The following is a 13,323-nucleotide window of genomic DNA, read 5'->3' as shown; positions in this document are numbered from 1 at the left end:
CTGTTTTCAGAACTTCTCCTGTGTCTGCTTCTCAAAATAATCCTTACACCAAACAGGCATATTTTAGGGTGGTATATTCTAGTCTCCTACAGTTGCAAAGTGGAATCTGAAACCACATAAATGAATTTTCATGCTGTCTCATTAAAATGCATTGGATCTAACTTGCACTCTGAACAGATCTTTAACCCATGCATCACTGTATAATCAAACACTGGGTCATTTAGATAATACTGGTTCACTGAGTTAAAGTAGATCTTTCAAATGCTGGTACATTTCATTACACAATTTTTTTAACCCACATTCATTAATGTCTCCACCCATCTCATCAGGAAAGTAATAAAAGGCTGTCATGCTCCTGGTGGCCGATTCAAGTTTACTTACTTATAATTTCACTTGAAGCTCAAATTTTATCACTGTCAACCAATACAGTCAGATGTTTTCCCTGTAGTGATAGGTTCACCTCACTCAATTTCAAGACAGTCTCCAAATAACCAAGACTCAACAGCCATGGTTTGTCAGTCATCCAAGTAAAAATGGTGTTCCATGAAAAAAGTGGGTACTTCAGTTCACAACGCAAACTGCGCAAGTGCTTTTCCCGGAGACAGCCATCATACTTTGGCAGGCAGAAGTCTTTGTGCACATTTTCCATTCTCATCACACAGAACATTAAAACGACAGTACTTAAGGGTACAGAGAAAGGTACTTAAGGTAAAAAGTGAATGAGGGCCAGGTGTAGTGTTGCTGCTTCATCATAGACAATCCTCAGTGGAAAACTGATTTTTTTTTTCTTTATGAGCTCCTGGCAGTGAAGAATGCAATGTCTATCTAAGAGCGGAGTCTGGCGCCACTGCCTTAATTCATGGTAAGGTGTCAGCAATTTTATGCATCACCGCGTTTCTACCATCAGTGCAAACACCAACAGGATGAAAACAGCAAATAACACATTAGCATTATTATGAGAACAGTCTTAACCATGTAGACCCCTTAAAAGGTTCTCAGAGACTACCAGGGGTCCACGCACCACACGTTCAGAGCCACTATATTAGATTAAGGTTGGGGCTAAGAGCCTGAAACTGGGTCTGGCTTCTCCAAGATACCCCACGTTCATGTAAAAAATGTTTTAGGGCCAGGAGCAGTGGTTCATTTCTATAATCCCAATACTTTGGGAGGCTACAGTAGAAGGGTCACTTGCCAGAAGTTCAAGACCAGCCTGGGCAATGTGGCAGGACACTGTCTCTACAAAATACAAAAAAATCAGTCAGGGGTGGTGGTAAGTAAATAAAGCAAGTAAGCAGATAAGTAAGTAAATAAACAGATGCTTTAGTATCTACTATCTGCAGGCCTATATAAACAAGCCATGTTGTGAGATCAAAAGAACATGGAGATTTCCTGATAGGATAACAGAGAAATGCTGCCATCAATCAACACCAACTTATCCCATTGCTCCAAATATAATAATGACAGATAAAATACGAATTTTGTATTAACTTCAAAAGACACAGTTATGCTCAAACATGACAAATATATTTGTGGACCATGACAGAGGGGAAACAATAAAGCAATAAATTAATAACTCCATGAACCCAACTGAGCTCCAGGACAAGAAACAAGCAAAGGCAGTCAGGAAATGAAATCATGCACAAGATAAAAAAACCAAAAGCAAGGCTCACAGGTAAAACGAAAAAATCTCATAGGTAGAAACCAAACAAAAAACTCATGAAAGGAAGATGAAAAAAGGAATTATCAATAGCTAAAGTTATTATTTCAAACTGCCACAGGCAGTTGTAGAGGAAATAAAAGGTACTCTAAATAAAGGTAATATATACATAATAATAATATATATATGTCTCATACACACACACAAACAAAACCTAAGTAATGCATATATCACTGACATTGCAATAATATCTCAGAATTAGAATCCTAGATGTAGACTGAAAGCATGGTGGAAATGTATGAAGGCAACAAAAACAGAGGTATAGGTGGCAGGGGGACACACAGAAAAGAACACCAAAATAAAGGGAAAAAAAATTATTTCCCACTCAGCATATAAACCATAAACTAAAATTCTAAAGTGTATTTAAAAAGTGAACTAATGGGCCAGGCGTGGTGGCTCACGCCTGTAATCCCAGCACTTCGGGAGGCCGAGGCGGGTGGATCACGAGGTCAAGAGATCGAGACCATCCTGGCCAACACGGTGAAACTCTGTCTCTACTAAAAATACAAAGATTAGCCAGGGGTAGTGGCATGCACCTGTAGTCCCAGCTACTCAGGAGGCTAAGGGCAGGAGAATCGCTTAAACCTTGAAGTGAAAGTTGCAGTGAGCAGAGATCTCGCCGCTGCACTCCAGCCTGAGTGACAGAGCGAGACTCCATCTCAAAAAAATAAATAAAAATAAAAAATAACTGAACTAAGGAAGACAGTCAAGAAATTCATTCATCAATATCAAAAGATGAATTCAATGCTTAATAAAAACCTTGAAATTAGTTTAAAATAAATGTTTATGATCCTTAATGAGATAAAGAATTGGCCCGGCACAGTGGCTCAAGCCTACATTGCCAGCACTTTGGAAAGCTGGGGCAGGAGGCTCACTTGAGCCCAGGAGTTTGAGACCAGCCTGGGCAACATAGCAAGCCCCCATCTCGATTTTTAAAATAATAATTGAAAGCCATTAAAAATTATAAAAAGAAACAGAAGAATAAATGGATGTTAAAAGAACTATAAGCTTTCACGAATTATAAATAATTTGAAAAGTAGTATCATCAATTATCCACGGCCAAACTCTAGACAGACATGGGATACTTGTCTGAAACCAAGAATCAATAGACAAGGTTAATTCCTAAACTGGACACACAAACACACATCATCAGTGAACAAGAAAACAACGAATCCAACTTAAATGAAGCATAGTGAAGAGGGGAAAAGAATACAGACTTAACAGCTGATTTGAGCCCAGCATGATCTTACCAAATTTACATCTCTGAAGCTCAATTTCATCTTCTCTAAAATGGACATCCATCACCTTTACAAAGTTGTTGAGAGGATTAGAAACCATAGGTAAAACAAAACCTCAGTGATGTCTGGCAAATGGTAGGCTCTTGAAAAATGGCTCCCTCAAGAACTGTACAATTTACAGACAGAATCAAGGTAATTAAGAAAAATGGAATTTGGCCTCTTAACTACAAACAGATCTACAACCTAGTTTACAATAAAAGATATTTGTGTTTCCTAATTCCTATATTACTGATACAGACAGGAGACAGGGAAATACTGGGTAGAAGGTGGCAGTTCCCTGGCAAAGGCCCCACTCAAGCCTGAAAACCCATGACCCTAAATGAGAACAAGCATTCCTGTTTTCATGCCTAAAAGTTGCCTTTTGACCCACCACGCCCCCATATCCTGTACCCATATAAACCCCAAGCCCCTGGCTCCACAAGGAGACAAACAGAAGAGCAGAAGAATGGCAGAATAGCACGGCAGAGAAAGAAGAGAAGGAACATCTGAACACCAAGAGGAGTTCGGCTGAGGATGGTCAGAGAGGAGATGGGCCACTGGATGGCCAAATTCCAGGGGAAGATCATTTTCCCACTCCATCCCCTTTCCAGCTCCTCATCCATCCAACTGACAGCCAACTCCATCACTCAATAAAATCCCCACATTCACCATCCTCAAGTCCGTGTGTGACCTGATTCTTCCCGGATGCTAGACAAGGACCTGAATACCAAGAAGGCCCTGAGCTGTTTAACACTTAAGCCGTCCATGGTCGGCAAAGCAAAAAGAGAATACTGTAACACATGCCTACTTGGGCTTCGGGAGTTACAGACTCCCACCCCTGGACACTCCCATGAGAACAGAGCCCAAGGGCACTCGCCCCAGATGCTGCACCTGCCTGCATGCATGCTCCTCCTCCCAAAAGGGGTTTGAGAGCATGGAACAGATGAGCCACAGCCCTGTCGCACGTCCTGTGAGGGGGGTCAGGGAACTCTCCCATTTAATTAGCTGAATAAATTAAGCAAATTATCTAAATCTTGGTGCCTACAAGAGAATTTAAGAGATGTCTCTTAAATACTAAATTCTCAAAGATGCTAAGATCTTCAAATGAAGTTTTGGTAGTGGTCTTGAATTGTTCTTATGTCAGGCACTTAAAATGTTTTCTAAAAACCTCTCTGATATCATACATTTCTCTGTGAAAAGAATTTGTAGAAACCGAACTCTTATTAGGAAAGGCATTTGGGTTACAAGTGACTAAGGATTACTTCTTCCTTGAAAAATCATGTTAATGTTCATAACTTATCACTCTGCAATTTTTTTTAATCTAAAGACATTGGCAATTTAGCCTAAAAAAAAATCCCTTCACTATTCATCACTCTTAGTAAGATGGCTTCCTTTCCAACTGCCAAAAGGAAAATGGAAAGAAACTCAGGCTTCTCATATTTCAAATAAAATTAAGAGAGAGCTATTTAAGTATGGAAACACCAACAGTTTAGATGGTACCTTCACACCACAAACTAGACTTACCAAAAACCTAAGTAAAAATTCTCATACACAAAAATAAATTTCAACTTTCTTCTCAGCGCCTAGGAATCAAAGCCTTAAACTACTGAATCATGTCTGGAAATGAAAAGACAGTAGGATTACAGCTGTGCATGGCCAATTGATCTTCTGAAGTCAAAGCATTTCTCCTGTTACCTTGCAGCAAGTCAATGTGATCTGCATATCAATATATTAAATGGTCACAGTATCTGAAACCTATACCAACCACAAAAGGTGCTATTTTAATTAACAAGTTGGCAACATTATGAGCTTTACAGTTTTATTCTATAATTCTTTTTGAATTATCACAATCAAAAAAAAATTTTAAAGGCTAAGAACCCAGACTAACAATTATGCCATTCCAATTCTATTTATGTCACCCTCCAGTAAAGTAGCCCTATAAATAGCTTGGCAAAGAGAACAGCAATATAACAATAGTTGGTTTAGAAAAAAGTTAATTTCTACAATTTAGTCTTCTACAACAGGACAAAATTTTATGGTAATGAAATTAAAGAAGGGCCAAATCAAACAACACTATATAACAAAAGGGCTATCTGGAATGTGTTACATTATTTGTAATAGCACAGAAACTATAAAAGATAAATTCCATGTAAATGAATGAAGTAGGCTGCATTGCTGATCTTCCAAATACTTGTGTACTCATATAAGTTTAATATATTGAGCTCACTAAAGATTTATACTTAGTTTCTTGTATTAATGACAAGCAATACATGATGGAAAATATATTTAAAGCTTAGGAACATATGTTGAGCATGTGTGCACATGCAAAGCTTTCAAAGTTGCTTTAAAATGTGAAAATGAATATGGCTCCCCCTGTTATCCTTGATAAATGTCAGCTGTCATGTACTCATGTCCAATACATACTATTTTTCACAGAGCAGAGACCCAGAAAAGGCAATTTTGAACCCACCAGCTGCATGTAATGGTTATACATAAGCAAATTCTATTTGAGGTCAGAAGTTTAAAGGTTTTCAATATCAACTTCTAAATAATGCAGGCTTTATATGTTAAATATTACACAGATTCAAAAGCATACTCCAATTAGAAGTTTTTGGAAACAGACAAAATCGTAAGAAGGCAATTACTCTAAAAGTTTGGCACATGAGATAGGCTCATTTATAACAGTGATACAAACTGGACTATTTGTACAGCAGTTCACCTTTTATTAGATTATTGATCTGATATTTAGGCCAATTCTATTTCTTAATTAAGTTACAAAATTAAGTACTATAAAGCTATATTACAATCTAATGATTTTCATGTCTATATCTGAAAGCTTAGCAGAAAGTAAACCGCCGTAACCTTTGGTCTTTGCTATGGTTTTGAATATAGTTTATCTCCACAAAGCTCATGTTGAGGCTTGGTCCCCAATGTTGTGGTATTCGGAAGTGGCGCCTTTAAGAGGCAATTAAGTCATTAAGATGGATTACTGCCTTTCTTACTCCCTTGAGTTCTTGCTCCCACAGGTTTGGACTAAAGAGTGGGTTGTTGTAAAGTGAGACCACCTCTTGTGTTGGTAACTTTGCACATGGCTGCTTCCCCTTCCACTTCTCCACCGTGGTGTTACGACATGGCACAAGGCCCTCACCAGAAGCTGACCAGATCTCAGACTTCCCAGCTTCCAGAATCGTGTGCTAAATAAACCTTTTATAAACTACCTAGTTTCTAACCCTAGAACACCAGAACACTAGAACAGAACACCAGAAAACAGACTAAGACATTCTTTGACTTTAGTAATAAAATACAATTATCAATAGGAATTGTCTTTTGAAAGCATCCCCTGTATAGTATGTGACCTATACTTAAAATAAATTACCTTTTACAGTAAGTTGTCATATGAGCAACACTAAATTCAAGATAGAATTTTTGAATTCTATCTTTTTTTTTTTTTTTTGCCGGGGACAGTGGCTCATGCCCGTAATCCCAACACTTTGGGAGGCCAAGGAGGGCAGATAGCTTGAGCCCAGGAGTTCAAAACCAGACTGGGCAACATGGCAAAACCCCATCTCTACCAAAAATACAAAACATTAGCTGGGTGTGCTAGTGTATGCCTGTAGTCCCAGCTACTTGGGTGGCTTAGGTGGCAGGACTGAGCTTGGGAGGCGGAGGCTGGAGTGAGCCGAGATCACACCACCGCACTAGAGCCTAAGTGACACACTGAGACTCCATATCTCCCCCAACCCACACCCCCCCCGCAAAAAAAAGACATTTAAGCTTTTAAAATTATAAATGCGGCCAGGCACAGTGGCTCACGCCTGAAATCCCACCACTTTGGGAGGCTGAGGCGGACAGATTGTCTGAGGTCACGAGTTCGAGACCAGTCTGGCCAACATGATGAAATCCCGTCTCTACTAAAAATACAAAAAATTAGCTGGGCGTGGTGGCGGGCGCCTGTAGTCCCAGCTACTTGGGAGGCTGAGGCAGGAGAATGGCGTGAACCCGGGAGGTGGAGCTTGCAGTGAGCCAAGATCATGCCACTGCACTCCAGCCTGGGCGACAGAGAGAGACTCCATCTCAAAAAATATATATATATACACACACACATATACATATTATATATACACACACACATACATATATACATATATACATATATAATATATACACATATACTATATACATATATAATATATACACATATACTATATATACACATATACACATATACTATATATACACATATACACATATATACTATATATACACATATACACATATATACTATATACACATATACACATATATACTATATACACATATACACATATATTACATATATTGTATACACATATTACATATGTAATGTATACACATATATTACATATGTAATGTATACACATATATTACATATGTAATGTATACACATATATTACATATGTAATGTATACACATATATTACATATGTAATGTATACACATATATTACATATGTAATGTATACACATATATTACATATGTAATGTATACACATATATTACATATGTAATGTATACACATATATTACATATGTAATGTATACACATATATTACATATGTAATGTATACACATATATTACATATGTAATGTATACACATATATTACATATGTAATGTATACACATATATTACATATGTAATGTATACACATATATTACATATGTAATGTATACACATATATTACATATGTAATGTATACACATATATTACATATGTAATGTATACACATATATTACATATGTAATGTATACACATATATTACATATGTAATGTATACACATATATTACATATGTAATGTATACACATATATTACATATGTAATGTATACACATATATTACATATGTAATGTATACACATATATTACATATGTAATGTATACACATATATTACATATGTAATGTATACACATATTACATATGTAATGTATACACATATAATATATACATATATATACACATATACATATATTTTATATATACATATACATATATATTTTATATACGCATATACATATATATTTTATATACATATACATATATTATATATACATATACATATTATATACATATACATATATTATATATACATATACATATATTATATATATAAAATATATAAAATATACACACACACACACAAAGGAAGTGAGAGAATTAGCCATCAGATCATCTCAAGTAAAATAACTGAAGCTTTTCTACTTGTAAATACTGCACTTAACTAGTCCTAAACAGCAGATCCACCAGGATTATGAATTTTTTGGTGAATTTTTTTTTAAACTGTAGTTATAAACTTGAGAGTAAACATTGATTTCTGGAGGCATTGTGCAAGATAGCCATAAATATCTCACAAATGTTTAGTGGACAAATAGGAAAGTGGAGATGGATCTGGGTACGGTCTTTTTCAATGTAAACTTTCTTGACACATGAAAAAGATATGCTGCTGGAATTCATATTGACCATATAATTACAGGATGACCTCTATAAAAAGACCGAATAAGGTTTTTTAAAAATTGGAGTGCAATTAACATGTTATTTTTGAAATCTAACAATGTTTGAGATAGGAAACCTTTTGAGATCAGTGTCATGAGGAAAGTAATATTTTTCCATAAAATTTCTTTATGACATCATAGTGCTCTTAGCAGTTTTGCATACATCAGCTAGATTATTTAACAGCTTTACTGAGATATAATTCACATATTATATGCTTGAAGTGCACGACTGGCTTTTAGTATATTTCAGAGTTGTGTAACTCTCCCTGTAATCAATTTTAGAACATTTTCATTATCCCAAAAAGAACTCAACATCCCTTAGCTGTTACTCCCCCCTGCTCCCATTCCCACCCCCTCAACCTCATATAACCCAACCTTCCACCCATTCACCCCTGCCCTTGACAACCACTTACGTATTTTTGTCTTTATGGATTTACCTATTCAGGACATTTAATATAAATGGCATCACACAATATCTAGTTCTTTGTGACTGGCTTCTTTTACTTAGCATAGTGTTTTCAAATACATCCACATTGTAGCACATATCGGTTCAGTCATGCCTAGCTTAATGACAGGGATACATTATAAGAAATGTGTCTCCATTCCATTTCATCATTGTGCAAACATCACAGAGTGTCCCTTAACAAACCTAGATAATACAGCCTAAATCTAGGCTATACGGTATAGCCTACAGCTCCTACGCAACAAACCTATACTGCATGTTAATATATTGAATACTGTAGACAAGTGTAATACAATGGTATTTGTGTATCTAAGCATATCTAAACATAGAAAAGGTACAGTAAAAATACAGTATAATCTTATGGAACCACTGTCATATATGTGGTCCTATTCCTTCATTGACTGAAACACTGTTATATGCTACATGACTGTACTTCATTGCTTTTTATTTCTGGCTAATACTTCACTGTATGGATACACCACATTTTATTTATCCACCTATCAGTTGATGGAAATTTAAGTTGTTGTTCTGCTACTATGAATACTGTTGCTATGAATATTTGTGTGCAAGTTGTGTGATTATGTATATTCTTAAATGAGAAATCATGAGCACTAATAATAAAAATAGGTTTCAGCCAGGTGTGGTGGCTCATGCGTGTAATCCCAGCACTTTGGGAAGCCTAGGCAGGAGGATCACTTTAGGTCAGGAGTTCGAGACCAGCTTGGCCAACATGGTGAAACTCTGTCTCTAATAAAAATACAAAAATTAGCCAGGCATGGTGGCGTGCACCTGTAATCCCAGCTACTCAGGAGGCTGAGGCAGGAGAACCACGTGAACCCAGGAGGTGGAGGTTGCAGTGAGCAGAGATTGGGCCATGGCACTCCAACCTGGGCGACAGAGTGAAACTCCATCTCAAAATAAAATAAAATAAAAACAGGTTTGATAATATATGTAAATGATGCTTCCAAAGTTCGCTAGTAAACAGTAAAGAAGCCAGGTTCTTTTTTTTTTTTTTTTTTTTTTTTTTTGAGACGGAGTCTCACCCTATCGCCCAGGCTGGAGTGCAGTGGAATGATCTTGGCTCACTGCAAGCTCTGCCTCCTACATTCACGTCATTCTCCTGCCTCAGCCTCCAGAGTAGCTGGGACTACAGGCGCCCGCCACCACGCCCGGCTAATTTTTTTGTATTTTTTAGTGGAGACAGGGTTTCACCATGTTAGCCAGGATGGTCTCGATCTCCTGACCTCGTGATCCACTCACCTCGGCCTCCTAAAGTGCTGGGATTACAGGCGTGAGCCACCACGCCCGGCTGAAGCCAGGTTCTTTAAAAACATTTATTCTAAAAATCTGAAAACCAATCATGGAATCTTAACTATGATTAATATGTTAATGGGCTCTAATAGGGAAAGCAGACAACATGCAAGAAGAGATGGGTCATGTAAGCAGAGAGATGAAAACTCTAAGGAGGAATCAAAAGGAAAGGTTAGGCCAGGCGCGGTGGCTCACACCTGTAATCCCAGCACTTTGGGAGGCCGAGTCGGGTGGATCACCTGAGGTCAGGAGTTCAAGACCAGCCTGGACAATATGGAGAGACCCTATCTCTACTAAAAACACAAAAAGTAGCTGGGCTTGGTGGCGAGTACCTGTAATCCCAGCTACTCAGGAGGCTGAGGCAGGAGAATGGCGTGAACCTGGGAGGTGGAGCTTACAGCGAGCCGAGATCGCACCACTGCACTCCAGCCTAGGTGACAGAGCGAACTCCATCTCCCCCTCCCAAAAAAAAAAAAAAAGCACAGGTTAAAATCAAAAAAGACTAACAGAAATGCAAAATGCCTTTGATGGGCTCATCAGTAGACCAAACATAGGAGTGGGAGACCAGAGAGCCTTAAGATCAATACAAACTCCCCAAAACTGAAAAAGAAAGAGAAAATGAAAAAGAAAAGAATATCCAAGAATGGTAGGACAATTATATATGGTAACACACAAAAAATGGGAATACTATTCATTTGAAATTTTAGAAAAGGTAAAACAGTAGTGACATAAAGCAGACCAGTTGGAGGTTTCTTCTGGTTGCTAAGGACCAGTGGAGATGACTGATTGCAGAGGCACAGAGAACTTTAGGGAATGGTAGAAATGTTTTATATCATGACCGTGGTGATGGTCACATTTGTCAAAACTCATTAAATTGTAAATGTAAGGTTGGTAAATATTGTGTATCTATATTACGCTTTAATAAAGTCGTTTTTTTGAAATCAAGTAGTTAAGGAAAATTACAGTGCTTATTGCTAATCCTATGATAAATAAAAAGTGATATGAAATAACTTAGCTAATAAAACAAGAAACAATATATAAAACATTTCAGTAAGAAAATTTACTTTTGGCTTTGCATGGTGCCTCACACCTGTAATCCCAGCACTTTAGGAGGCCGAAGCCGGTGGATCGCTTGAGCTCAGTTCGAGACCACCCTTGGTAACATGGTGAAATCGCCATCTCTACCAAAAATATAAAAATATTAATTAGTCAAGTGTGGTGGCAAGCACCTGTAGTCCCAGCTACTTGAGAGGCTGAGGTGGGAGTATCGCTTGAGCCTGGGCGGCAGAGGCTGCAGTAAGCCAAGATCATGCCACTGCAGTTCAGCCTGGGCAACAGTATGAGACCCTGTCTAAAATTTAAAAAAAGAACGAAAATTTACTTTTTCTAAAGTAGTACCACCACATTGAAAGCAAATATATTAGCAGTTAAAATCAAGTTTGTTTTAAAACTTTAGAGCAATAAAAATATTTTAAACGAGACACAAAAAATGATCATTGCAATGTTGTTCACACTTCAAAAGCTAGATGAAACTCTAATGTTTATCAATTGCAGATTTGAAAAATGAATTCTAATGAAGCCATGCAAAAGAATACAATACAGGGGTGGTAAAAATGAATTATACACAACATGGTTGGATCTTACAATTTAGAAAGCCACCACATTACATCCATTATATTTTTGTAAAGCTAAAAAAAACAAGAAAAACTAAACATTGTTCAAGGACACATCCAAATGAGACTTTTTCAAAGTTTTTTAAATGAAGTTAATTATTAACTCAAAGATAGCTGTGACTTCAAGGATAGAAGCAGGATGACTTCAGGAAGAAAGATTCAGGGAGCAGGTACATTGTACGAACTGACTGTCCCGTTCTTCAGTTCAAGCAGCGGGTTCAAGAGTAGCCTTCAAAGTATACTTCATAATTCAAATAATATATACTCTTTATTTATATAAAATAATGCATAATCTTAGTGTTTAAAGTAAAAAATCACTGTGTGAACAAATACTTGCTCTAACATCTAAGTGAGGTATTGTGATAAATGCATTCCACTTATTACTCCCATTTAATCCTCCTTACAGCCCTATGAAACACAAATAGTGAGCTAGATGAAAGTATGGTTCAACATTATCCCTACTTCATTTGAAAACACTGAGACATAGAAAGGTAAACTCAACCCAAAGTCATACATCTAATAAGTGGTGGAGCTAGAAATTAAACCCAAGTCATTCTAACTTCAGAGCCAAGCTTTTAACCAATCCCACCAAAAAATTAAAAAAAAAAAAAAAAAGCCTTATGTCATGGCATCAAATATTTTATTTTTTTCATGGAATCTCAGTAAAGCCACATCACTTACAGCTAGTCTAACAGTTTAGATAGAACTGGCCTTACTGGACTTCCAATAATAAATCACTGTTTTCCAGCCACACCAACTGGAAGATCCCTCCAGTCTAAAAAATTTAAAACCAGTTATAAATCACGGTCCTTTGCAAGTAATCGCCAGCCAAGGACTGTAGATTCTTGACCTATCCCTATAGACATCTCCTTTAAAAAATTATTTTAAGGCCGGGCGTGGTAGCTTACTCCTGTAATCCCAGCACACTTTGGGAGGCCAAGGCGGGCAGATCACCTGAGGGTCAGGAGTTTGAGACCAGCCTGGCCAACATGGTGAAACCCCGTCTCTACTAAAACTAAAAAATTAGCTGGGCATGGTGGTACGTGCCTGTAGTCCCAGCTACTCGGGAAGCTGAGGCAGGAGAATCGCTTGAACCCGACAGGCGGAGGTTGCAGTGAGCCGAGATGGCGCCACTGCACTCCAACTAGGGCGACAGAATGAGAGTGTCTTTAAAAAAAAAAAAAAAAAAAAAAAAAAGTCATTTTAAAGGCCGGGCGTGGTGGCTCACGCCTGTAATCCCATCACTTTGGGAGGCAAAGGCAGGCAGATTGCCTGAGGTCAGGGGATCAAGACCAGCCTGGCCAGCGTGGCAAAATTCCATCTCTACTAAAAATACAAAAATTAGCCAGTAGTGGTG

The 13,323-nt window shown here is 37.6% G+C and overlaps 1 protein-coding gene across 9 annotated transcripts in view; it reads right to left on the bottom strand.

Annotated features, from left to right (window-relative positions):
* NCOA3 (nuclear receptor coactivator 3) overlaps positions 1-13,323 on the bottom strand; it is a 157,228-nt gene that overhangs the window by 49,994 nt on the left and 93,911 nt on the right. For 3 of the 9 annotated variants that reach the window (XM_063659007.1, XM_054466526.2, XM_063659006.1), the window contains exon 3: positions 11,358-11,474. The exons of 5 other annotated variants lie outside the window; for them this stretch is intronic. The gene's annotated coding sequence lies outside the window, so the exon portion shown is untranslated. The remainder of the gene's footprint in view (positions 1-11,357; positions 11,475-13,323) is intronic. One more of the 9 variants, XM_063659005.1, reaches the window with a different exon arrangement.

Source organism: Pongo pygmaeus, chromosome 21, assembly GCF_028885625.2.
Source record: "Pongo pygmaeus isolate AG05252 chromosome 21, NHGRI_mPonPyg2-v2.0_pri, whole genome shotgun sequence".
Lineage (NCBI taxonomy): Eukaryota > Metazoa > Chordata > Mammalia > Primates > Hominidae > Pongo > Pongo pygmaeus.
This window is presented reverse-complemented; position numbering and strand designations above follow the sequence as displayed.